The sequence below is a fragment of the Anabrus simplex genome, chromosome 8 (genome assembly GCF_040414725.1).
Source record: "Anabrus simplex isolate iqAnaSimp1 chromosome 8, ASM4041472v1, whole genome shotgun sequence".
NCBI classification, from domain to species: Eukaryota; Metazoa; Arthropoda; class Insecta; order Orthoptera; family Tettigoniidae; genus Anabrus; species Anabrus simplex.
Genome location: NC_090272.1, coordinates 83363807 through 83388085, shown reverse-complemented (window position 1 = coordinate 83388085; position 24279 = coordinate 83363807).

Genomic DNA, 24279 nt, shown 5'->3' with positions numbered 1-24279 from the left:
GCATAGGGCGAAAATGACTCCCCGGTATGCCGCCAGGGTTAAAATCCGGTAAGGGGCCGATGACCTTCGATGTTAGGCCCTTTAAAACAACAAGCAGCAAGCATAAAAATCCGGTAAGATTTTGTTCTTCTCCTTAACGTTTCGTTATGATGAGAGAGAACAGAATGTATTCGTACACATCGTTACGAGATATTGGCAACTGGGTTTTAAATACACCTGGGGTTGAAGTTGCTCTGCGCAGAGAAGAAGGGATTATTTGTAGTGGAACGTTACTGCCTGTCTGTGACAGTTATTTATATAATCTAATCCATAATTAAATATGTTTTGCGTCCCGTTGGATGAAAGCGACCGAGCGTGCTTTTTGAAACAAAATAGTGAATATGAGGGAGAGAGTGTTATGTTACTGCAAACATTTAATATGTTGTGACGTTTGTGTCTGCCCAGTTTATACAGTTATGCCTGATTGTATCCCGGCGTGGAGCTCGCGCGTGTGCTGTGTAATGAAATTAATATTTTAGTCCTCATAGCCTTGACTTCATCGCCTTCAACTAGGGGATTTGTACGTAGTGCAGTTTCGTGTTGCACACATGATTTTACTGCTTTTTCCCTAACTCTGCAGTTTATTTCAAGAAGTTCCTTTAGCCCGCCTGGTGGCCATGATCGTGTAGGTGTTGAGGTCTAAACGGCCTTACATCGTGGTTAGCGGTTCGAGTCTGGCTGGTCGAAGAAAAATTCACCTTCATAATGTTGGCCGGCAGAGTAGGGGAGGTGGTGGTATACAATTTCTAATCACTAGATTGCGTGCCAAAAGCTTGGATTAAATTCCAAACGTATCCGCAGTGCTCATATGGAGTGAGAGCATATGAAGCTGTTGATGGTGATTCGTCCGTCGGATGGCGGCGTGAAACCTTGAGCAGACCCCTTGGTGCTATTCGACAGGAGTAGTCCATGTGCCGGCACGGGGTTTCACCCCCTCCCTTCCTGATATACATCACGTCATTCATTTCATCTTATTAACTCCTCTGATGAGGTTGACGTCAGGTCATAAAAACCCGCCGGGACAGATTTATCTCACCTCGTACCCGACCCCGTACAGGAACGGGAGAAAGGGTTGGACAAACATTTCTAAATTTCCTTTGTCCAAACACATATTTATACATCAACGAGTCTCGTGTAGTTTTGGTAATAAAGAATCCAAGAAAGAAGCTTTACAGACTTTGTACTCTAATTGAGATTTCATATTATTTCTAATTGTCTCTGTGCTTCGGCTTTTATTCAAAATCCCTGTTCCTAAGATACAGTAGGCTACTTAGTTACATTTCAAATCTTCCAAACAACGGCGAATTTTTGCGAAAGTAGGTTCTGTTGTTTGGGGTGAGTATTGCAATGACATCTGAATACCTATTGTCCTGGTTTCTTTAAAACTTCCGTTTTATAATTCACGGTAGACAATCTAATTAGTGGCAATATATATTATTAATAAACACTATACTATAAGCTACACAGTATACTTAAGTATTAAAGCCTAGGTCGTGTGCTAATGCTAATATCTTGTGGACTTTTCTTTTTTAGAGATTTTTATGCACAAAAGTTCTTTCTCACATATTGGGTCTCATCAGTGTCGATGCGACGTAAAGCAATTTAAAAAAAAAAGTGCTCTATCGGACTGTTGGGCAGCGTCACTGCTCACACTTTTGTCATAGATTAATGACCCACACACATCTAAAGCTTCCTCGATAAATGTTCCCTACAACTATGAAAATCACCAAAAAAAATCCCATTCCCTGTCTCTAGAGATAGCGCGAGCACAAATACAGACACTTGCCGGGGACTTCATTTTACTCGTATGCGTAGTTTTCGAAAGTTCTTTTTTTTAAACAATGAATTGACCCTCTTACACAATTTGCCTGTTGATGCAAATCAACTTTCTTTGAACATATTTGTCTTGTGTATGTTTTCTACAGCAGGAGTCATTGTTAAAGCGGAAGAATGTTGTAGACGAATGTTACTTACGTTATTAAAAGGTAGTATTATTATATGTGGTCAGTTGGGAGTCGTGTTTCACTCCTGTTGTGTTCGCGCGGTTCGATATTGCTCACTCTCACACGTACGAGTGGTGGGAGGTGGTGCTGCACCAGGTAACTATGGTAATTGTGGCACGCGCCGCCCCTGGGCATTGGTTCAAACCCCGTGCCGCGTTCTACATGTAATTAACGGCTGCGCTTTTGAGCCAAAATGGTCAAATTAATACCAGGCTCATTATCACCGTCTATCAGGGGTTCGACCAGCTTTGTGTAACTACATCACAAAATTAATAATTGTTCAAAACTATTCCGGGATATGTGGTAGAGTACTTCAGTATAAAATTTCTGCTTGTACATTGGTGGTGTCTGAGGTAATCTCCAACTCTCGTAGACTGTGGGTAACTCAAATTGATTTAATCTCTGTTGTAGATGTTGAGAGGTAATAAGTGGGAAGAATTTGTGAATACAGAACTATGTCTCATTGCATTTGACCAAGCTATCTGTTTGTAACCAGGATCATATACCGAAAAATAAGGTTTGTCTATAATCTGTACAAAGATCAGTCAGCGGTGATAAGAATCGAGGATTTTGAAAAAGATGCAGCTGTCTGGAAAGAGGTGAGGAAGGGCTGCAGTATTCCCCGCCCCCACACTTCTTTTCAGCATTCATATAGAACAAGTAGTAAAGGAAGTCAAAGACGTATTTGGGGAAAGGAATCACATTTCAGAAAGAGGTAATCAAAACATTTCTCGATGACGTTCTTCTTATTTTTTTTAACTTAGTTGCAGAAGATATCGAGAAATTTAATCAGTCACCACTGATCTGCATTTTCAGAGCAGTCGCCCAGGTGGCAGTTACTCTGTCTCTTTTATACCTAGTCTTTTATTAAATAATTGCAAAGAATTTGGAAATTTATTGAACATCTCCCTTGGTAAATCATTCCAACCCGTAACTCCTCTTCCTATAAACGAATATTTGCCCCAATTTGTCCTCTTGAATTCCAACTTTATCTTCATATTGTGATCTTTCCTACTTTTACAAACACCACTCAAATGCATTTTTCTACTAATGTAATTCCACGCTATCTCCCCACTGACAGCTCGGAACATACGACTTAGTGGAGCAGCTCATCTCCTTTCTCCCAAGTCTCCCGAGCCCAAACTTTGCAACATTTTTGTAACGCTACTCTTTTGTCGGAAATCATCCAGAACAAATTACGTTACTATATATTCACAGTCTTGCAGAAGTAATATTAGGACTAGATGAAAATAAATAAATAAATAAATAAATAAATCCAAAAGAAAAATAATTAAATGCAGTCGAAGTTCTATGACGCAGGAAGTATTCGATTAGGAAATGAAATCTTGATGGAGGCAATTGAATATTGTTACTTTGACAATAGAATAACTAACAAGGAATATGTTTCTTAAAATAAAAGAATTTTGCCCAGTGGATATGCTTATTATAATATTTGTGAAGACTTTCATGTAGAGCGTGACATTGTATGGAAGTGAAACATGGACAATAGCTAATGCATAGGAAAAAAAATAGAAGCTCTTGAAATGTGGTGTTACAGATGAATGTTGAAGGCGAGATGGGTAATTCGGAACACAAACGAATAGATTATGTATCAAGTTGGTGAATGGAGAATGTTTTGGTGAAATTTGACCAGAAGAAGAGCTAGACTAGATTTTAGGACACATCTTGAGGCACTCAGGAATTTTCACTTAGATTTTGAGGGAATTGAAGGGTGTAAGAGCAATGGTAGAATACTAAAGAATGAATGTAACAAACATGAGTAGAAGTAGGACGGAGTAATTACATAGAAATGGAGTGGTCGGCACAGGATATTAATGGAGAGCTGCATCAAACCAGTCTATGGACTGATGATCCGAACGGCGAATGTCTCGTTTCCCCAGTACTATATTCGAGGGATCAAGGCCGTACCCAGGGGATAGGTTAGGGGGGTTCGAACAAACCCCCTCCGAAATAAAAGTGAACTTGACAAATTTAAACAGCATATACAGGTTTTAAAACACCCTACAATGCATTATAAATATTATAAAAATAACCATTTGCAAAATAAACAATTGAATTTATCCTATAAAATCTGTGCCATCTTTAAATGTTACTGTATGAATATAGTTAACAAATTTACTGAGTTCATAAATGGAAATTTTACTTTTGGTGAGATATACGGATTGTTTGTTTTTATGTTCTTAATGGATCTTGCACCATAAAATCGATTTCAATGAACATACAGAAATATTTTCATGTTATCGAGCCGCTAGAATATTTTAAAAAAGTTAATCAACCTCTAAATATTTCAATACTTGCAGTGAAACATATTGTTACCTCCATATTTAAACAAGTTACAGAAATCTTTTTGTCACACTGCTCGCACGTGTTAGAGCGTGTTCTGCCCACCAGACCGCTATGAATTTACCTTTCTACTTCACCCGTTGAGTTGTAAATGGTAATGCTCTAAAACTATTTCAGACTTTTCCTTCCGTAAAATCTGTTTCAAAGTAAAAAAAAAAAAAAAGCATTTGTTACTATAGTTTTGTTTTCGCAAGCCCCCCCCCCCCAATCTTTACCTCGTCCGAAAAAAATCCCGGGTACGGCTCTGCAATAATAATAATAATTGTTCCGGGGATTTCGTGGAACACAGAGGTGTAAGAAGGTGCTGGGATGAGTGGGTGGACAGGGAAATACCAGAGCATAAGTTAAAGCACTAAATATCGAAATTTTATTTCCTTCCTTTTTTAAAATTTTAAAATTTGATAGATAATCTGAATAAACAACAACAAATAACAGTTAACGAGCTCGTCAGCTCGGATAACAACAGAGCACTACGAGTCCAAAAATCAGGTACAAGAACTGGATAGCATTATCAATGTTAGGGTACTGTATGAATATAGTTAACAAATTTACTGAGTACATAAATGGAGATTTTACTTTTGGTGAGATATACGGATATAAGGGATGAGCATTGTAGCTCTAAAAGTACACTATTTTACAAGAAGATATTTGCTCCACTCACATTCTAGGAGACTTAGCTCCGAAAGGTACTGTAGTCCAGCCTCTAAGAGGCACAACCTTCTAACAAACTTATGTCTTACAACTTTCAAGAACTGTGTTTACAGTCACTTTTGCTCAACAGCCTGTTACACACTCGTTTATCAATAATGACACTTTAAACTGGGGCAGTAGGTCCCATACTAAATGGCTTTAATGTAAAATTAAAAAGCTAGGAGCCGAAATACTTGCACTCCTTTTAGAAAAACACTTAAAATCTAATTGAGCTCATGGCCCGAATTTGCAGAGGCTAAGCCTATACTGCAGAGGGGTGACTAAACGAAAAATATTAAATGCCGAACGAGTGTGAAGAATTTAGAAGTTTGGGAAATTTTAGTCACCCCGGGAAATAAGCGAGGGTGAACACTCTTTATTCCGTGAATTTACATATTTGCAGCAGTGATTAGAACAGAGTCCTTAGACTTGCGGAAGAATAACATTTAATCAATTACTTCAGAACTTTACATTAATAAAAGAAGTCTGAAACATTCCCCTCAAGTTATCTGCCTGGAGCTGTCACTTGTTAAGAAATTTCTGCCATTACCTTCATAACGATGGCAGTCCCTGCCTTCTTATTACGCTGCACACACACTAGACCGGAGCGATGAAGATGACAATACGACCCTACAGCGCCCAGCTTTAATAGCATCTCAGAGGGGAAGATTCCAGAACTCTCTTGGGATAGGCAGAATGCCTGTACACACCCCCAGTTTTAATCGACTTAGAGAAATATACACAAAATTCCCTATTGGTTATTAACTTAAGGAAGAAGGAAGCCATAAGGAGTGTTGACAACATAGGTACATTAAAAATACAATCTACAAAACTTAAGGTTTGCCAACTTCAAAAAATTGGAATTCCCTTCAGAATTAATCGTCCTTAATCCCTCCAGAGGCGGCACATAGGCCGATAGTAGAGACATCTAATGGTTGAACGTCCAAGTATCTTGTGATTCATTAGTTCAAGATTCGTACCATAGATGGCCTTCTAGAAGGCGCGCAATTCAACGGGACGGTACAATAACAATCATCATAATCATCATCTTCATCAGTGTCTAGATGCAATGCTTTTTCAATGTACCCAATGTTCTCTGTCCTCAGCTGCTCGTTTCATTCCGTAACAGGTACCATAATGAAGATTCTGTGCCAAGTCTTGGAGGAATTTTTTCCTCGGTCGTCCTCGGCCTTTCTTCCCCGTGATTTTCTCTTCATGCTTATTGGTAAGAAAGGAATTATGTCGCAAAATGTGGTCTGTGAATTTAGCTCTTCTTCTCTGCGTAGTTAGCGTCAATCCTCTCTTCGCTTGAATTTGTTGCGGAAGGCTTTCATTTGTTCTTTTTCAAATCCATGTAATCCGTAGCATTTGTCTCTACAGTAGTCTCACATCTCAAACGCTTCCACTCGTTTCCCAAGATTCACAGCCATACACCGCAAATTAATAATAATAATAATAATAATAATAATAATAATAATAATAATAAAAATCTCCAACGCTCCTACAACTGCTATTGGCTTGTCAGGTTTAGTTCTACCCCTGGCGGTCGTTGATGATGATGATGATGATGATCACGAGTACTGATTTTTTTATATCCCACTGAATTATTCGTGATTTCATTTCGATTCAACCCAAATATATGATTAGTATTTTTGTATCATTAAATTGACAATGCATGCGTACTGACGTGTCATTTTCCAGATGACCATCATTATAAAACATACAGCAGATTAACCTATGAGTAGAATTCTGTAGTTGCAGCAGATCCTCTTGGGATCCGTAGGAAGTCTGGTCTGATCAGAATGCACTCATACAGTATTTACGACTGGTCCATAAAGGAGTAGTAATATCTCCTAATTAGACATTTTTCGTCGTCCTTGCAGCTTATTCTTGGCTTATATCTCTTGCCAAACAGCTGGAGGAGCTCAGTCTTTGGCGGCGTTTCTTTGTAATACGATTTTCTGCTGAGTGTATTTGGCGTGTAGCATGTGTTCCTCAAGATTTAGTAAGTAAACACTTTAGCCTCCCAATTTATCCTTGTACCAAGGAGCAGCGCTGAGACATGAAGATACTTGAAGGGATAGTTTAACGTAGAAACCTAGGAACCTGTAGACTTGTACCAACTTGCTAAGGTTCCTAGTTACCTGACAAACGGGTGAGTTGGCCGTGCGGTTAGGGGCGCGCAGCTGTGAGCTTGCATGCGGGAGATAGTGGGTTCGAGCCCCACTGTCGGCAGCTCTGAAGATGGTTTTTCGTGGTTTCCCATTTTCACACCAGGCAAAGGCTGGGATGTACCTTAATTAAGCCCACGGTCGATTCTCACTCCTAGGCCTTTCCTATCCCATCATCGCCACAAGACCTGTGTCGGTGCGACGTAAAGCAAGTTGTAAAAAGAAAGTTAACTGACACATTTACTAAATCCTAATTGATTTAATTTGCTGGAAGGAATTTCAATATTCTGGGTTCCCTGCTTGGGAAAATTTTTCCGGCTGGCTGGGTACAATGCCTCCTTCCTCGTACATTGCCCATTGTCGATAATATAGCTGTTATTCCAGTATATGTATCATATTCAGGGATGTTATAAGGAGAGAAGCATCTATAGCGATTATATTTTTCTTGGGCTGTGGGAGGAGAGGGAGAGTCTTAATTTCGCCTAACTCTTGTTTCCATGGTTGTTTTTTGGTTCTAAAATCGTTTACTATTGGTCTGAGTTGATTCCAAAAATTCCATCCAGTTCTTTAGTTTTACTTGGAACAAGACTCCTGCTTCTTGGCCACGTTATAATGCTAGTAGCCATTTACTCACTAATCAGGAAGTCCAAAGTTCGTTGTTGACTGTTCTAGAAAACTGCAACGGTCTCTTAGTTCTGTGGTTTTGACTGTCTGCCCATATATGATTATATTATACTACTGTACATTATGCTGAAACTTCAGTACAGTGACAATTCACTGTCTTACCCGTACATTTCATCTGAAGGTTTGTGCCTTCTGTATCACAATCTCACAAAACCTGCCAACACATTCTACTGCGTTCTTACTGTTCGTTACGAATAACTTTAGAAGTGTCATTAATTATTAGCCCTTTTCTTTTACAGTGTGCTTTACGTCGCATCAGCTCAGATAGGTCTTACGGCGACGATAGGATACGAAAAGTTAAGTGTTATTTTGGCGTGTGCCTTTCACAATATCCATTTTTCTACAGAAACTACGATGTCTGTTTGAATATTGTGGTATATGTTTATTTCGATACTGTCTATCCAGCATGCAATGGTTGAACCTACTGTAGTATCGGCCAACTTCATTGTAGAAGAGACTTGTCGTGCGCGAATTTAGTAGGCCTAAATGAAAATAGTGGTATTGATCGAAATGCATGCATGCACTAATTTGGAGCTAAAGGTAGTTTATAAAATAGTATTTGTATGTTGTAGTCATGCCCATTCTGTTAGACAGCTGCAGTATTGTGCAAGTTCAGAGTTATTTCGGTGACAGACTGTGGTCATTCGATTGGCGGTTGCTTCGTGATTGGAGGAACGTGCAGTAGTTTGGACTAGTGCCAGGTCTGCACACATATCTAACATGTGCATCATATCTCCCATCTGTAAGAACTGATTAGCCAATATTGCAGAGACTTCCCTTGTTTAGTTACATTGAAAACGTAAGTACAATTCAGAGATGGTGAATGGAGAAAGGGGCATAGCGTGCAGACTTTTCTGTGAGTTTTCAGGTACTGCCTGGCTGAATTTTTTTTTACAGTTGCCTCGCATTTGCAATACCTGGCACAGTTCTTATGTTTTTTTGCTATTTGCTGTACGTCGCACCGACACAGATAGGTCTTATGGCGACGATGGGACAGGAAAGGCCTAGGAATAGGAAGGAAGCGGCCGTGGCCTTAAGTAAGGTACAGCCCCAGCATTTGCCTGGTGTGAAAATGGGAAACCACGGAAAACCATCATCAGGGTTGCCGACAGTGGGATTCGAACCCACTATCTCCCGGATGCAAGCTCACAGCTGCGCGCTCCTAACCGCACGGCCAACTCGCCCGGTTATGTTCAACTTTAACTGGAATAAATCCGAGTTCCTCGTACAGGTCATGTCGTCGACCACCACGATTCATGTTGACTACTGTCGAAATGGACCACTCTCAGGGAGGGGGGATAGTGTCAGCAAGAATCCTTACAACTGAAGCCAATACGAGTTGAAACAAAAACAGAGATTGAGAAAACACGTGCAGTTATTATCAGTCTGGTTTCATGTGCGACAGGGAGCAAACTTAAGATATCGTCAGAGAAAGCGTCGTCGAGGCTTGTAGATTTCTGCCACATAATGATGCGTGATAGATCGACAGTTCATATCAAAGGAAATCGCCACAAATCTATTACGGGTAGTCGAATACAACATTGTTCCACTGTATTGAGATTTTAAACATGTGCTGCACATTCATTGGAGCAGCATTATGGCATCTAGTGGTTGAACATTATTTGTTATTCACCGATTGTTACGTTTAATTATTTTAGAGTTGAAAATTAATATATGTGCGATGAAGAAACGTTTTTCTTTGTTCCTGTACATTTTAATAAAAGTGCCAGGAAGGGAGTACTTGAAAACCACAGAAAAGTTTGTACACGAACTTATGTTAAAGCTCGTGTCTACTACTACTGCTACTACTACTACTACTACCAGAAGACGGTGATAGTAAAGTGGTTAGTATACAGTGGCCGTCCTTGTTTGCTTGCTTGATGGCTATAATTTTAATAGTTCTGACAGTTCTGAGAGGTGGGTCCGTTTACTGCCTGCGTGGGTGGGTGGGGAGAAGGGAGTAGCGGGTATGGTCGCCATGGAAACGTGGGCGGACTTACTGTGGTTGCCATGGAGATAGATAAGCCTGCTGGCCGGCTCGTGTTGCTTGGAGTTGCCAAACCCCTCACTTCTGAGTTACGTGCAACAGAACACAGCGGTCTGAACGAACAAGTGAGCCGAAAGCGAAGAGAAGGAGAAAAGAATGCAGGAATATGACAACATCGAACAATGCTCCTTCCTCCAGCCCTGTCTGTCAAGACGCTTCTGTTAGTATTACGGGTATAGTTCTTTTGATGATAATGATGATGATCGTTGTTTAAAGGAGCCTAACAGCTAGGTCATCGGTCCCTAATGATACGAGGTGCAACGAAAAGAAACGATAATTGAAACAAAATGTATCACTGACTAGAATCTAAAACGAATAATGAAAAAATGATCATGGGTCCAAAACAATCAGTGGACCCGATTCACAATGCCTTATTTTCTGGATGACGCTTGTTCAAAGGGGTCCAAAATCCAGGTCACCGGCCCCTCGTATAGTACTAATCACTGGTAAAGCAGAACCATGGCGTTTCTACTAAAGTAGTACTGAACACAGGAAACGAAGAATCATGGTGTTCCTCGCACGGTGGTACTAATCACAGGTAATGAAGACTCAGGGTATGTCTCACATAACGGCACTACTCTCAGGCAACACAGACCCATGTTACTACTCCCATAGTAGTCCTCTCCCGATGATACTAATCACAGACTCACGTGTAAGCAGTAGCGGTACGAGTTCCTCAGGTATTATTATTATTATTATTAGTAGTAGTAGTAGTAGTAGTGATTATTGCTCTGAGAGGGAGCACAACCAGGCACATGCAGTTGCTAATCGCAAGTGAAGTAGAGCCATGGTGTTCATCGCGTAATGATACTAATGCCAGATTGTCTCATGGTTCCTAAAAGTATCATCCGTTGGTCGCCCCTGTTATTCGCCTCTTACGACAGGCAGGGGGTACAGTGAGTGTATTCTTCATCTGTGTCCCCAGCCCACGGGTGGTATATAGATATTTTAGAGACCCTTCGGAATATAATAAGGCTCCACCTAACGAAGGTAAGGCGTATTGGCAGAAGAAGAATGGACGGTGTAAATGTTTCAGAGTTAAATGTTGTACAGCTGTCAACTAATAAGAGGCGCGACATGTTTTACTACATCTTGCGCTTGTTAAAAGAACACGTGGCGTCTTATTCAAGCCGATGCCGCGGCAGAGTGAGAAATACAAACTTACAAAATTTGTAACTGGAAGTAAGCTGTTTTTTTAAATTTCTTAATAGGTAAAAGTTCGCGGCACAGTGTCTGTTTGAGTAAATCTCTGCGCGACGCAGCCTCGCGTAATTATAAAGAAATATTGGATTTTTTTTTTTTTTGCTAGGGGCTTTACGTCGCACCGACACAGATAGGTCTTATGGCGACGATGGGATAGGAAAGGGCTAGGAGTTGGAAGGAAGTGGCCGTGGCCTTAATTAAGGTACAGCCCCAGCATTTGCCTGGTGTGAAAATGGGAAACCACGGAAAACCATCTTCAGGGCTGCCGATAGTGGGATTCGAACCTACTATCTCCCGGATGCAAGCTCACAGCCGCGCGCCTCTACACGCACGAAAATATTGGATTAAGAACATTTCATTTGCAGCAGTCTAATTTTCTTTTCTATCCTGTTCTTTTCTCTCCACAAGAACTTGCATAGAAAACAAATTGTTCGGTTTAATTACAAGTTATTGTAATGAAAATGAAAATCCACAGCATGTTTCCAGTCATTCGACCGGGTCAGGAATGGAATGAATGAAGCCCCCATCTAGCGGCGAGGATAGACATTGAGCCGGCTGCCGAAGCCTGATTAGTGAATGCCAGATGAAATGAAATGATATTGGAGAGTGTTGCTGGAATGAAAGATGACAGGGAAAACCGGAGTACCCAGGAGAGAAACCTGTCCCACCTCCGCTTTGTCCAGCACAAATCTCACATGGAATAACCGGGTTTTGAACCGGAACCCAGCGGTGACAGGCCGGCGCGCTGCCGCCTGAGCCACGGAGGCTCTAAGTTATTGTAATATCATAAGGAAATATGTGATTATTTTTATTATGCGCTTTCCTTCCACCAGTCAATGTGAAATTCTCCACATTCCCAACACTCAGCACACAATACTCCCAACGATGTTTTTTTCATCCGTCTCCCAACTCTAATAATGTTAAGAGACAAGCGTCAAGTAAATTTATATTCCAGGGATGTGTAAATAATCTCTTCATAATTAATTGACATGGTTATACCGCCATCTTGACCTACGACTTGGCTGTGAACATGGAGATTCTCATGGTTTTCGATTTGGACAGTTGTTATTAATAGACTGTGTGCCTGATCTTATTACTCCTTTATGTTTTTTTATTATTTTATTATCAAAGTTAACATTTCTTAATTAGTCTGACAGCACCAGTAAAATGTACTCAGTACAGCTGTATCTTGTGCTTTGTAAATAAATAAATAAATAAATAAATAAATAAATAAATAAATAACTAGCTGGTGTGTATCCGTCCTTGATTTGTTAGCTTTTGTATTTTCAGAGTTTTAAAAACAATATTGATTGTGTGGCTTTAGTGCTGGGAGTGTCTGAGGACGTGCTCGACACCAAATAAAAATAATAATACATTTCTGCGTTATTCGTCAGTTCGGGTCTTTGATTACCAGAAACTAACTGAAAGAGTTTATCAGACAAGCCCGTAAATGAAGTATTAACAAGTATTTACCTGTAAGTCGGCTGTCCTGTAATGTATCCATGTCTTCACTTCCCGCCAACTTGCTGAGTGCTACCAAGGAGGTTATAGAATTTTGAAAAGCAGTGAAGTTTAAAGAGAGATCCTTTGAGAACACACTCAAAGTAAAATTGGAGGGAAATTCGAATTTCATTGTTAGTCGGAGAATAAAACATATTTGTCCACATATGTGGACATTGGGTCGGAAGAGGAGGCACTGGATGAAAGCACGCCAAGAAATGTTTAAATTTAGAATGTATTTTTAAAGTTATCTTTTCATTTGATAGATAATACTTTCTGAACAACAAGAACAGTAAGACTTTAACAAGGAATAAGTATTTGAAAGGGTACAACAAAAATTCTACAGTTCTAGCCCTTCTGGCAAGCTACTCTATATTGAAGACATCCTAAGGATATGAACTACGAATTTTAGGTAAATAAAATATAATAAAATATGATGATATATTCTGTATTTATTCCTAAAATTGCAATCCTTTTCTTAATCATCGTTATCCGGTCGATTAGATTATCAGTTTGCCTTTTTCTACTACTACGAGCGCTAATATGCGTCAATGCATTGTTTCACTTAAGCACCACTACGAGCGCTAGTGTGAATCAATGCAGAGTTTCACTTAAGCCCTTATGACCACCCTCGGTTTGGGCATTTTTCGAAATATAAAAAAAAATACCTGAGAGTATTGTACCAAGGAACATATTACAGAAAGAATTATTTAAATAAATTAATTTGACTAGGATTTGAATAAACAAGAAAACGAGTAAAGATACATGCGGTTTTAGGCTGTTTTTCCGGAACTGCATTTTTTAGTTTGATAGAGTTATCCAAGACTGACAATTTGAAACCTTTTCGGGCCCTGTAACCTTTCAACTGTCGTCACAATTGAGGAAATTGCTTTTGAAGCTTAGTATACAAATCGGGGAGAAGCAGCTCCCATTGTCCTGCACTTTACCAAAGTCTTCGTCTTATGAAACCAAAGAGGCTTGAGCTTCTATAGACTTAGTTCAAGAGCAGAAGCTCAGTTAGCAAAGAAGTTTAGAACTTCCAAAACAACGCCATTAACGTTATTAACATTAAACATGAGAAGGGTCTCGAACCCTGGACTTCATATACAATTTTTGTTTAATGGTCGACCAGGCTTGAGATACACTCCTTCAGAAAAGCTTAACATGTTTTATATGACACTCGCTGTCCTTACTCATTAGGACTGAACAGAATGAAAGGGATGCTGAACACCTCAAGCAATTTATGACTTGTCATAAAACCTAGTAGGGCAGAAGGCCCGGTAACACAGACGATATGCCATACTACAAGGTGACTTAAAACCAGAAAGAAGTTAAAGACTGAAGCACAGGGTAGAAATTTAGAGTTAGGGAACTTAGTCACCAGAGAACAGAGAGTGAGTAAGGGAAACGCGGGTACACACTCGTACGTCATCAAAATTACATAGTCCCCATAATGGGTTTACACCATGTCGGTAGACAGCGTAGAAAACCTACATGATATGACCTAACAGAAAATAGGGAAACCCTACATTAAATTAAAGATGGCGCAGCACGGCCTAACTGTTACATCCTGGAGGAGAACGTTGGTATCTTCCCCTCGCCACGCGCAGATAAGTTCACAATGTATGGTTAAATAGGTGCCTACCTTACTGCTGTCCCAGCCTCATCGTCGTCTCCTGGGAGGAAGGCCTCACTTTACGTCGCACACTCCAAGATCAGATCAGATGTATAAGGCTCAAGCTTAAGCCCCATTCACAATGCAAACGTAACGTAACGTAAACTTAAAATTAACGTTGACTTAGAAGTTAGCGGCCATCTTATCTAATGGAACCATTCACAATGCGCCGACGTAAACTTAACTGCGAGTCCGTAAAATTAAGGGATTGCAAACTCCAAGCTCTTGTGGTTAATTTTACGTTAACTTAAGAACCAGCCAATCAGAGCAGAGGTAAACATTGTATGTTGTGCACGATATGACTTCTTTCGACGAAACACTTGTACTTCTCTTTCAATATAATCTTTGTATGTATGTATGATATAAGGAAAAAGAATTACAAATACGCTGTACCGAAAAATAATAGGTGGAAATAAATATCTTGTAGCAATGCAATCTGATGGTATATGGGGGGGTGGGGGGCAAGCTCGCAGCGCTGGCGAACGGATGAGACAATCATAAATAAAACAGTGTCCCTGTATATTTTTTCTTATTTTTTTAGAAATGGGGAAGCGAATCGTAAGAAAGGCAAAGAGTTCAGGTTTAATCCGCATGTCCAAAATGAACTGATGAGGGTCATTTCTTACAGTAGATTACCGAAATCGCCCTGAGATAAACTCCTTTGATTCTGCACCGTTGTTTAGATCGCCCTTTCAGGTACCGTACACAGCTCCCAGGAGCAAAGCAATAGATGTTTGAAGTAATATGAATTCCGCTACCACGTTGTTTGATTCCAACGAGGTATTGAAATATAAAACTGCGAGATAGCCCAAAACTCGACTTCCGTGCTAAATAACACGGCAGTGTTTTGATTGGCTGCTCTGTACTCTTTACGTTAATGTTACGTTCCTCCATTGTGAATACCACAAATTTTACGTTAATTTTACGGTTACGTTACGTCGTTAAGTTTACGGTTACGTTTGCATTGTGAATGAGGCTTTACAGTACTGTATTTATGAGGTCGAGCTGGATGCTGATTCCTTGATGATGGCATAACCAGACAGTAGTGACAACTTAAGAAACAAAAGACTCGAGCCCATTATGTGCCAATCCCAAAACAGAAGCAGTTCTCAACTAAGTTGAACACAATCTACGGCCCTGGATGGCACTCAGAACGACAGTAGTGACATCTAGTAATGAACCAGTAATTTAAGTGGATATTGTTCAGTTCAGACTGTCTCCGTGATACTTTACTATATACAGGCGTAAGAAGTGATGTCTACGACTAGGGAGAGGCCGTAATACTGTCACAGTTATAGTCAGATAGGGAAAGGGTGAAACCTTGTGTCGGCATATAACCTACTCCTGTCGAATAACACCAACAGGTCTGTTTAAGGCTTGACGTCTTCATCCGACGGACGAATCACTGTGAACAGCGTCATATGCCCTTTCTTCATGCAAACACTACGGAGATGTTTGGAATTTATCCAGGATATTGGCACGCGATCTACTGATTAGGAATTGTGAACCAGCCAGCTCACAGTGGCATGCAGCAAAGGTTGCAGACAGCAGAATAAACAAAGCATTCCTCATGATACAACGGTAGTCAGTGTAATGTTGTCAAATTTGATAAGCTTGAGTGTAGGTTATCACTTTTTTTCTTCCGGCTTGGCGGTTTTAGAGCTTCTCCCGCCGTCATGGTTCCTTTTCCCCAGGTGATCCATTTCTTCACGTTTCTCTTCTCGTCTTGATCAATAGGGGTTAATAATAACGCGCTTTTACAGCTTACAAAAACAATTACATCAACCACCACCATTACCAGTTAGTTCCTCTCCATGACGGCTGAACAATATTTCTTAGCTATAAAATTTAAATTTGTGACTTTTTCCGTTATTATAGCTCATACGATAAAGTGTATCGCATGTAACATATTGTATATTGATTGCGATAATTTTTGTCATGTAACTTGCTCTATAGACTAGAACTAATATTTCCGGAGATGTTTAGAAGTTTGTGAAAATTGCAATAATGGTGACATATAAATTTTTTTTGCTCGTAGGGTAAGAACGCACGTAACGTAAAAGGTTGGAAATAAAATTACATTTTACACAATGTACAGTTTTTCGGCACAGTTTAAATTAACGGCGAAATTTGACATTTCCTATTTTGACTCCGTTCATAATGGTACATCACTGAATACTGTCTGACTCGTCAGCGTACTGGCCTTCGGTTCAGAGGGTCCCGGGTTCGATTCCCGGTCGGGTCGGGGATTTTAACCTTCATTGGTTAATTCCAGTGGCCCGGGGGCTGTGTGTTTGTGCAGTCCCCAACATCCTTGCAACTCACACACCACACATAACACTATCCTCCACCCCAATAGCACGCAGTTACCTACACGTGGCAGATGCCGCTCACACTCATCGGAGGGTCTGCCTTACAAGGGCTGCACTCGGCTTGAAATATCCACACGAAATTAATTAAACTGAATACTAAACAGATAGTATATAGCCCAGGGCACAACCCGACTATCCTTCAACATTAATACGAAGTTTCGAGGAATTGTGTTTATCCGTTTTCCTGTGATTTGACGAATGATCAGACGGACAAAATGCGAACGGAACCTACTTTCGACTTCTCTACACCTGATCGGAGATTTAAAAAAGGAGTATGTAGCAAAAATTTGAAGTGTTCAGACAAAATTATAATTTAACGTAAATAAATGGATACTGGATTAAAGCCACTATGTTTATTTAATGAAGCCGAGCTTTCAGCCAAATTGCATTGGCCTTCATCAGGGCAAGATAAACTATGCTTCCGACAGTGAGCAAAGATATTCAAAGAAACGTGGAAGTCATGGACGTACTGTCCACGGCCTACCCCACTAATAGGACTCAAGGATCGTCGTGCTGTCATTCACCGCCCTCTGTCGTCCGGCTCCATGGGTAAATGGTTAGCGTGCTGGCCTTTGGTCCAGAGGGTCCCGCGTTCGATTCCTGGCAGGGTCGGGAATTTTAACCTTAATTGGTTAATTTCGCTGGCACTGGGGTTGGGTATATATGTCGTCTTCATCATCATTTCATACTCATCACGACGCGCAGGTCACCTACGGGTGTCAAATCAAAAGACCTGCACTTGGCGAGCCGAACTTGTCCTCGGACACTCCCGGCACTAAAAGTCATACGCCATTTCATTTTTACCGCCCTCTGTCGACAGTGATTTAAATGACTACACAGGAACTGAAGCAGCCCAAGGAGGGGTTGAAGTGTCCCACTGGATCCTTTGTTTTCTTCGTAATTATCGCGAGAGTGAAATATTTCTTCTCGAATGGTTTGGGTTGGCAAAGTTATATAAAACAAAATATCGCCATGTATATATCTAACGTAGCATGTTGACTGCGCGTCATTTGTAACATCACTAATTTCGTCTATTTGTAAACGCATACTAAGGACTCTTCGTAACGCTTTCGATTAACTGAGATTCCACGTTACCTGCCATCGTTAATTCAGCGACCGGCAGTTTCATTTGAAAGAGGTATCGAATCAATACCTTATAGTAATTTTTTTCAACCATAGTTTTCACCACTCTTTTATTGCTGAATAAAGTGCATTTTCCCCGATATAATGAGATTTCTTGTTCTGGCAATGCGCAAACTTAAGAGGTAGGATGCTTCTAGTGCCTTGCTATTAATCAAACCCCTAGCCGTAACTTTGTCTTTCCCATCATTTATTGTTCCTAAGTGTCGCTGAAAAAATTATATTGGTTTAACCAGCCTCTGGGCTGATGGCCTAACAGACAGACATTTTTTACATCATGAGATTTTGTTTCTAAATGTCTTGAGTTTTGCTGGTTTCATGGACTCTTTCGACAGTACACAAAACACACCGCACCAAGTATATATATCCTTATTGCAAATACGAACGGTCATATTTCCTACTCTGTTTTTCTATGATCTGTTTGTTTCAACCTTAATAATAAACCCATCACACTTACTCGCTGTTGCAACACACGTTTCACAGTTAAACTTGTATCACTTGCTTTACTTTTCAAGGTTCCTGTTCTGAGCCACTTTCCCATTATTAGGAGAATTCTCGAAACTATAATATTAAAACTGGAGTTAACTCCACACTTTCTCCAGCTATAACTTAGCACCTTTGCAGATCTACTGAGCTTTGGTTAAGGGAGCAAAACCACCAGCATGTTGAAACATGAACAACTCATATTAACTTGAAACAGCAAAGGAAAGCTGGAGCAATAAAATCGTATTGTATTGTTTACTTCATCGTTCTTATATTACTAGTTCTATCAATAATTTGCTATCGGTACATACAGCGATCGCTGAAGACCTGTACCTACAACAAGACCGTCATAAAACAGCCATTAACTTAATCCTTAAAGGAACGCTGTTCTCTACGATGCCGACTGGCAGCGTATTTAATGGACAAACTATTATAGTAACAATGCAGTCATTTTCTCATATCCTGCAAATACTATATCTTTGGTCATTGAAACATTCATGCCTTTTAGAACGTTTGGCTAATAGCTTGTAGCATTATACAGTACGAGTTGTTTGTCCAACCCTTGTCCCGTTTCCCTACGGGGTCGGGTATGAGGTGAGATGAATTTGTTGTGGCGGTTTTTTTATGACCGGATGCCCTTCCTGACGTCAACCTCATCAGAGGAGTTAATGGGAGATGAAATGAATGACGTGATATATGATAGTAGGGAGAGGGTGAAACCCGGTGCCGGCACATAGCCTACTCCTGTCGAATAGCACCAAGGGGTCTGCTCAAGGCTTAACGTCCCCATCCGACGGACGAATCACCATCAACAGCGTCATATGCCCTCACTCCATATGAGCACTGCGGAGAGGTTTGGAATTTAATCCAGGCTTTTGGCACGCAATCTAGTGATTAGAAATTGTATACCACCACCTCCCCTACCCTGCCGGCCAACATTCAGATGGTGAAAATTTTTTCGACCAACGGGACTCGAACCGGCTAACCTCGGTGTTAGACCGTTTTAGACTTCAGCGCCTTAACGATCATGGCCACCAGGCGGGCATTATACAGTACGAGTACGGTATCTATTTTATGAGAACAATTTTTAGTAATTTATGTTTTCTTACCATATTTTAATTCAGTTAGAATTTAATTTTTAATTCTGCCTGCGGACGACGTCCCATCATCACGGACCACAGGTTGAGAAACGATGTTCCTGAAAAATCTTCACTATTTTTTTGACGTAGACTACGTCTTATCGTTTTGTTCCAGTACTGGGTCCTTCGGTAAAAATCCGCGTGTCCCAGAAATGTGTACACCAGACGTCCCCCAATAATTTCAAGACAGTAGAAGCTGGCAAAAATATAACAAGTGGCTTGAAAAGAAGAAGTCCAAGGAGTTTACCCACATAGCCTTCAAGGTCACATGGCGTAATAGCGTACCACGAGAAGTCATTCGTTTCGTCTTCGCTAGAACTGTTGGATATATGTACTGTAATACGGACGGTCGTTCGGGATCTCTGGTGACAATTTTGAAGGCCGCTGGCGACGCTGTTATTAACTTGAGCACGTCAAAACGGGGAGTGATGATTCACGTCAATACGGAGAACGTGTGTGTAGAGCAGGGCCTCTCAAACACCCAAAATGTCACGCGTGCAAATCGAGGCGCAAGAGCTCCGTGCACTGTGCTTCGGTCGGGCTCGCCTTGTCTCGGACCAACGCTTCATCTCTGGGCTACTCGGCTAAGCTCGGCTCTACTCGGCGCAACTCAGCTCGGATTTGGAGCGCTACGGGGCAAGTGTGGAAGAGGGAGTCAGCGGGAGCGAGCAAGACAGGCGTGAGGAAAGAGAGAGTAAGCGCTATTGCTCTAAATCGAGGAGTGGGGGGTCTGCACTCTAGTCAACCAAGCGGAGTCGTCTTTTGCACCGTGCACAGTGCATGCACCAAGCGCATGCACCCTGAGAGGCCCTGGTGTAGAGTTTCGGGGCATTTTATCTGCAACGATCCCGAAGCGGATTGACCCTTACTGGGACGGCTACAGAAATGCCCTTTCCGATGCTAAATATAGCTTTTCTGCAATCCAGGGAATGCGCAAGAAGCGTGATTTCTTGATATCAAAGAACGAGATCAGTGCTGTATTGAATAAAAACAGCCAGATGCCGACCAGGCTTAAACAGGCAAATCCACGACCAGAAATGGTGAGGAAAGTGAGGGCCCTTATCCCAGGTGCTAACCCCGTCCCCCAAAGCGCTATCGCACGTAAGTTGGGAATGTCTGTTTCAACAGCTAACACCATACTCAACAAGGACCTGCAATTAAAAAAGCTACATAAGCGCCAAGTTCACAAGCTGTTGCCTCGTCACATTTCGGTACGTCGCACTGACGGAAGAAAGCTGTATTAGGGCTATCTGGCAGGGGGCACATGGAAAAATGTGGTGACATTAGACGAAGCATATGTGTACCTTAGTGACTGTAACAAACCCCGCTCGATTTACTCCTGCCCTAGAGATAAAAACTTTGTCAAACATTCTTTAAAGAATGCCAGGAAAATTTTCCAAGGGGTTTCATGATCATCGCCAGCCCCGTGGTGTAGGGGTAGCGTGCCTGCCTCTTACCCGGAGGCCCCGGGTTCGATTCCCGGCCAGGTCAGGGATTTTTACCTGGACCTGAGGGTTGGTTCGAGGTCCACTCAGCCTGCGTGATTAGAATTGAGGAGCTATCTGACAGTGAGATGGCGGCTCCGGTCTAGAAAACCAAGAATAACGGCCGAGAGGATTTGTCGTGCTGACCACACGACACCTCGTACTCTGCAGGTCTTCGGGCTGAGCAGCGGTCGCCCTTCAAGGGTTGTAGTGCCATGGGGTTTGGTTTGGTTCATGATCATCGCTGGATGTTATTAAAATCTGCGTATGGGCTACAATTTTGAGCCTTGGTTACACTTCACTTACGTGAAAACAGCACATCAATTGCACCTTCCATTTCAGAAATATTTGGAGTGCACGTTTTAGGTGATTCCTTCACCCCCTGTTTCGTGTGTACGTACGTATAAGTATGAAACTTCGCGTTTATATATAATTATGATTTGATTAGGTATCTGTTTCGAATGCAAGCAGTATTTAACTCAGGCCCAAATCTTGCTTGGTATGGCCGCTTGTGATGGAAGGTTCTCGTTCGTGTGGGGGCGACGGCAGTGCGTCATTTTTAAATATATTATTCACATACGTCATCATTATAGACTTCTATGCCTTACAGCGTTTCGTCTGCAAGTGTCTGTGAATTGATTAAGGGCTTCCCCAATCCTCGATTTGTAACTAGCTCTGTGGTCTTGTTTAATTCCACGCTTCTAATATTTAAATCTTTTAAAACAGAGTCTTGGCTTCCTTCTACTTCTCTTACTCTCCGACCTAGCTATTATTATTATAGGGGGCGTCGTTAGCTCAGTGCATTAGCTGCTAACTTCCATCCGGAAGGATGAGTCGATCGTAGGTTCATATTTTCATCTCAAAAACCACGTGGCTTCAGACAAGACATCCGTCCTAAATACCCTAGCCAAATCAAATTGAGCTCGAGGCTCCAGTGACGCTAGAAACATCTGGAATAAGCTGAAGCAAGTTTTTAAATTATAACGGTAACCTTTAGCGGCGTGAAGGCCGTGTGGTACAGTTACTGAATCTCACCTGGGTGACTTATGTTCGAATATCAGCCAGTGCATGTGGTATTTCTAAAATGAAAATTCACGTCCCTGTGATTCGGATTCCACGTGGCTGTATTCACGAAATCAGCAGTCATGTACACTATAAGCTTGTTTTGTTTTAATAATAATAATAATAATGCCTCAGCTACCATGCTGTAGACATTTTGATTTGACGCCATTTAGGCTGCCTGCACGTCCATTTTACTCTACCATGGAGAAACAGGAACTCTGTTGGCGGTGTGTGTGTCTTGAATTTTAATTTTGTTGGGTAAACACCAAACGTTTCACCAAAAATATTTAACAAGCCGAAATCGTACGACATTGAGGGACGGACGGACATTCTTACACGTACCCTAATATTGGGTGCGTTGAGCGGCAAAATGAAAGAGTGTGACTTGGTTCGGCGTAGTGAAATTAATGTTTGGCTCAAATCAGGGGCTGAGGGTCGCTGTGTTTTATTAGCTACGGGGCCTTAGAATGATGATGGATCCTTTGATACCGTCTTGAAAGACATAAGGTCCTCCACAGTAATAAATAATCGGACGAACAAGTATCTTGCCAAGCAAAGCTTGTAGGGGCTCGTACGACATCATTGCCATAGTTGAACTGTCATGTGCTGAAGCTAACGGCAGAGAAGCTGAAATATGTTGCGCTGTCTTCATTGACCGTTTTCGTTTAAATTTCTTCTGGAAGAAAGGAAAAAAAGAAGGCATGCCTGTACCTAATGGCAGTATCATCACATGGAGGGTCCCGGGAGTCTTATTCATTCATCTTGAACTTTTCAAACCTGTTTGTCTATAAAGGGTGTAACCAGAGTTTGACGGGAACCGTTAAGAAGCTGTGTCTTGGCTCAGCTGGCGAGGCACATAAAAAATCTTTGTTTGGTAAATAGTCGTTGGCTTCTTACCAAGGCGGCTGTGATTCGAATCCCAACCAATGCGTGATGGATTTTTAAAATATAAAGTAATATCCCTGTGGTTGGGATTACTCGAAAAGCAGCTGGTCATGATCACGTTAAACTTTACGTTTGCTGCTTTAATTTCGCAAATATTACTCCTGTCTTTTTTTGGGGGTCTATTTAAGCATCGTAGTGTTTTTATTTCGAATATCAAATTTAATATATATATATTTACCAGTTTATTTATAATTAATTTTATTTTAAACTACACTGACAAAAACACAGGTAATACTAATTAGTTATTTGTATCCGGTACTGCGAAGAATATTTTTGTTATTAGATTTTTTTTACTTATTTTGCATTGTTGTAATGTAATTATTTTCAAATCACTACTATGCAGGTAATTTTTTCTTTCCTATTTTTGTATGAAACATTACTGTTATTTTGTAGTTCTTAGTATTGTCAGTTTTAGATACATTTTGCGGTATTAATGTAAGAGAGGACCAAGAGCCTTAACTAACTTCACCACATGCAATAAACACTTTCATCTCTCTCTTCATACTCGACCCCCTGGAGAAAAGGGTTGGATATCTATTAGTCTCCGAGTGGGACAAAATTACGGAACTTCGGCGTCTACGAAAGCCGTAAAAATAGTAGGTAGTGGGACGTGAGGTCTATGACCTTTTTTTCATCCTATCCTTTTCCCAATTAGCTCCGAACTAGAGGAATCAGCCAGACGCGATTTAAATCCCGGGCTCGGCCGGAAATTGAACCCAGGGCCCTTTGAACCGAAGGCCACTACGCTGTTCATTCTGCCAAGGAACCGGACTAGGACATTATTATTATTATTATTATTATTATTATTATCATGCCTTTGCTGGCGGGACCTAGTGGTTACAGTGCACTATGTCTTCTGGTATGGGCTAGAGCAATTTTGTTACTTTCATTGATCTGTCTCAGCTTTATCCTTGGCTTTGACAAAATGAAAGTGACTGAGGTATGAGTGATGCTAGTAATGCCATTCCTTCTGCAGCCAGTCCCTGCTATGAATGGTGTGACGATATTGCTCATAGGGTCGGTTGGTGCATGCATTTCGGTGGGCTTGGCAGACTGATATGTAATAGCAGCTTCTGGCTCGGTGAGGAAAGCAACGGGAAACTACCTCACTCCTCATTTCCCTAGTACGCCTCTTCAGTGATGTCTAGGCCATCTATGACAGCTGATGGCGGAGCTGTTGAGGATCCAACCAGCCTTCGGGCTGAGGACTAAACATACATTATTATTATTATTATTATTATTATTATTATTATTATTATTATTATTATTATTATTATT